Source organism: Nicotiana sylvestris, chromosome 4 (genome assembly GCF_000393655.2).
Source record: "Nicotiana sylvestris chromosome 4, ASM39365v2, whole genome shotgun sequence".
Lineage (NCBI taxonomy): Eukaryota > Viridiplantae > Streptophyta > Magnoliopsida > Solanales > Solanaceae > Nicotiana > Nicotiana sylvestris.
The window spans coordinates 10,433,328-10,438,019 of record NC_091060.1 but is presented as its reverse complement, the minus strand read 5'-3'; positions in this window follow the sequence as shown (position 1 = coordinate 10,438,019).

Here is a 4,692-nt window from a genome sequence, read left to right as displayed (position 1 = left end):
CATCTTTTAGAAGTAGAGCTTCTTTTTCACATAGGTTTTTTGCTAGAAATTGGGATTCCAGCCAACTAAATCGTGAACCTACGGTTGATGAGATTATCCCTGCTGAATTCTTTTTTTACTCTGATAGAGAATCGATTAGGAATCAAGTCACCTTTATGACCTCACATAATCGTGCTGATGTTTACTCTTCCTAGATTACTAAGGGTTTGATTTCTGTTATTCGTAGAGATTGTCATTGGAAATATGATTTTCCAATTCTGGCACCCAATGAAAACCGAAGGATCACTTCTTTTAAGGCTAGTTTTTCTTTTGTTTATACGTATCCCTGCACATTAGGTTTTAGGCCTCCTATTGACCCAATTATTAGCTTTGTCGTTTCTTCGATGTGTGTTTAGGAAAGATTAGCCCCATTCTATGGAGGGCTGTAGCATGCCTTAAGTATTTGGCTAACCTGGCTCAATTACATTTCACTTTTTATCATCTGATCTATCTCTATTCTCCCAAATTATTCTGTCATGGGGTTTTCACTCTCGTGGCGAGGAGCAAGAGAGTTTTAGTCAGGCTTGAGGACGATAAAGATCGTGGCTGGTACGCTCGTTTTGTTGCTGCTCATACAAGTGGGTTAGTAGGTGAAGAGAATATGCCCTTCCCTGAGAAGTGGAACTTTGCATGTAAGTTTCCCTTTCAAATTTTTTTCTTTTCTCTTTTTTTATATAGAGCCGGTACTTTCTCGTAACTGTTTTGCTTTTCCTTTTCAGTAACCATGGGAACGCTAAGGAGATTTTCGGTTTCCATGGGTGGGTAGAAAAATTGTTAACAATTGCTTCTATAGATGTAGGATTTTAGAAGTACCTTTCAAATAGATTTGGGTGGAATTTAAAACTCATAGTAATTTTTCTCTTCCACTTTTTCCTTTTTCTCTATTCACTTTTGAACTCATTAACCCTTCTTTTTATTAGGGTTTCCCATTCGGAGTGTGAGTGCTGAATCAATTGCGTCTTCAAGGCTCTCTCTAGCAAGAGCTCAGGAAATAATATTGAATTCTTCATCGAAAATAAAAGTTGATAGACCGTAGGACTCTAAAGATGAAGAGGAGTGGGATGGAAGCTTTTAGATCGTAAGCCTCGGGCCAAAAGACGTGTCATTTCGGATGACGAAGCTACTCCTCCTCCTTGTCCTATTTTCGTGATCAAGCCTGAAGAAGCTAATTTAGTGAGTTCTGATAAAGAGACGCCTGCAGAACCCCGTGATTCTACTGACCACCTCTTTTCTCGTGGGTTTGATGATGAAAATTTTGGCTCAATTTTTTAGGAAGTACCCCTTGCCTCTTTTTCCGTGTCTGCTCCAATGGTACCTTAGTTGCCTGCTTCTACTGCTGCCGCTATTACTCCACCCGTAGCTATTTTGACTTCTTCAACCGTTCCTAGTATCACTACTTCTCGTACTGAAATTGGTTCTTCTAGTGGAAGCAGGGTGATGAAACAAGTTACCATGAGATTCCTGCCGATGGTAACCTTTTGAAGAAGTCAGGACATGCTGACGGGTGGCTAATATCTCTGATAGGCCCGGTTGAGAAGTCAAAACTGGAAAGTCATAGCTCTCTAACGTGGATGAACGATATCATGCAATAATCCTTGAAGGTATAAACTCTTTTTTATCTTATGTAATTCTCCTTTCATTAGGATCTCATCTTTTGTTTTTATGTAGATTAATCTCATTGGTATGGAGATGATGAAAAGGGTTGTCCATACGGAGCAGTTAATGCATGACTATCACACTGAGGTAGATAATTGGAAAGAGTAGTATGGGAGCCTTCAACTTGAGATGGAAGTTTTAGAGGAGAATAAATGTACCTTGAAGAAACAAGTAAAGGTTATGGCAGTAGAGCTAGCAGTTGAGAAAGCCTCTTCCAATCAAGCGGGCAAAGGACAAGAACCTCCTAGAGTCTTCTTTTGATGAGCAACTTTCTAAGGCCACCGAAGAGATCAGAGGTTTGAAGGCCCTGTTGAATGAAAAAGAAGTTTATGCTGGCGAGCTTGTTCAAGCGTTCACCCAAGCTCAAGAAGATCTCCGAGTGTCTTCCGATAGGGTCCAGTTTTTTGGAGAGTTCATTTGTTCCCGTGCAGGCTTCTTATGATGCTGCCTTAGCTGAGAAGGAAGTTCTTAGGAATGATATTGAACACTGGGAGAGAGATTACGAAGCTCTTGAGGACAAGGCTGCTGTTGAAGTAAGTTGGGATTTTCTGAATGCACGCCATGATACTCTTATGGAGGCAAGTTGGGAAGGTTTTGACTTGGCTGCTGAGATAGCCAAGATCAAGGAAACAATTGAGAAAACCTAGCAAAACTAGAGTTTTTCTTCACCCGTGGCTGATACTCCTGAGGGTGATGAAGCTAATCCTGGTGAAGTGGCTTTTCAACCTTCTTCTACTCAAGCTGCCCATTCTAGTCCTGATGATACCGTTGCTGGTTCAGATTCTGCCCCTCAGTGAAATTTGTTTTAGAAAATTTGAAGTGTGTTGCTTGTTTTTTTATTTGGTGGAATAGTAGAAAGTTTTAACCCTGGTCCCATTTAGGGGTAGTGTTTTTGGAAATATAATACCCTTAGTCAGTTTTAGGGGTTTTGTGCGAAGGAAATTAAGTTGAAACTAAGTTATTAAGATATTGTAATGTGTTTGTTCAACTTTTATGATATCTTTGTTTCGAGTTTCTGATTTACTCTTTTAGTGTTTGTTTACCCATGTTTTTTCTTTATAAGTTTGGGGCTTTATTTTCCACTTTAATTCTAATATGTGGGTTTTTCTTTTACCCTTTAACTTTTGCATTAAAAATGCTTTGTTAAATTCATAACATTTTGAACCAAGCAAGAGTTATAAGAGAGGGTTCTTGTATATAGGACACTTAATGAAGAAGACGTCTCAACTTCATAATGGTGTAAACATACGAAAGAAGAAACAGGAACACACATCTTTCTTGGAACAACTTTGAGAAAAGTTTTATTTCATTCGAACTTGTTGAACTAAATAATACTTTACATGTATTTAAGTATCATCTATAACTTTTCAGTAAACACCTCACAAGACACGCCATACAAATAATGCCTCCAAATCTTTAACGCATGAACAATGGCAGCCAACTCTCGATCCTGAACAGGATAGTTCTTCTCATGGGGCTTCAACTGACGAGAAGCACAAGAAATAACTCTACCCTCCTACATCAACATACACCCAATACCAACTCTCGAAGCATCACAATACACTATATATAAACCTGAAGTTGATGGCAAAACTTACACTGAAGCTGCGGTCAAGGCAATTTTGAGCTTCTGAAAGCTCATCTCACACTCATCCGACCACCTGAATGGAGTTTTGAGTCAATTTGGTCAAGGGTAATGCTATAGATGAAAATACCTGGATGAATTGACGATAATAACCCGCCAATCCAACAAAGTTGTGAATCTCTGTAGCTGAGGACGGTCTGGGCCAACTATGAACCGCCTCTATCTTATTTGGATCAACCTGAATACCCTCGCTGGACACCACGTGCCCCAAGAAAGCCACTGAACTGAGCCAAAAATCACATTTGGAGAACTTTGCATAAAGCTTCTCCTCCCTCAACCTCTGCAACACAACTCTCAAATGCTCCGCGTGCTCCTCCTGACTATGCAAGTACACCAGAATATCATCAATGAAAACAATCATGAACGAGTCGAGATAAGGCCAAAACATGTTGTTCATCAAATGCATGAACATCGTTGGGGCATTGGAAATCCCAAAAGACATCACAAAGAACTCATAGAGAACGTATTGGGTCCTGAAAGTTGTCTTAAGAATATCCGAGTCCCTGATCTTCAACTGGTGATACCTTGAACGGAGATCAATCTTGGAGAACACTCTCACTCCATGAAGCTGGTCAAATAAATCATCAATACGAGGCAAAAGATACTTATTCTTGATTGAAACTTTGTTGAACTGCCTGTAATAAATGCACATCCTCATCGTGCCATCCTTCTTCTTCACGAATAGAACATGCATACCCCAAGGCGACACATTAGGCCGAATAAACCCCATATCAAGGAGTTTTTGAAGTTGCTCCTTCAATTCTTTCAACTCCGCCGGTGTCATCCAATACGGTGGAATAGAAATAGGCTGAGTGCCCAGCACTAGATCAATACCAAAATCAATATCCCTGTCCAGTGGCATGCCCGGCAGGTCTACAGAAAACACATCGGGAAAATCCCTCACAACAGGAAAAAATCAATACTAGGAGTCTCTGCACTAACATCCCTCACAAAGGCTAAGTATGAAAGACAACCTTTCCCAATCATCCGTTGGGCCTTCAAGAATGAAATCAACCTACTGGGAACAAAATCAGTCGAACCTCGCCACTCAATCCATGGCACACCAGGCATAGCCAATGTCACTGTCTTAGCATGAAAATCCAATATAGCACGACACGAAGATAGCCAATCCATGCCCAATATCACATCAAAGTCCACCATACAAAGTAACAAAAGGCCACTCGGGTCTCCAGACCCCCAATAGTCACCACACATGACTGGTATACACGGTCCATAACTATAGTATCACACACCGGAGTAGCCACATGAATAGATGAAACAAGAAACTCACGAGGCATATCCAAATAATGAGCAAAGTTTGATGACACATATGAAAAAGTGGGACCAGGATC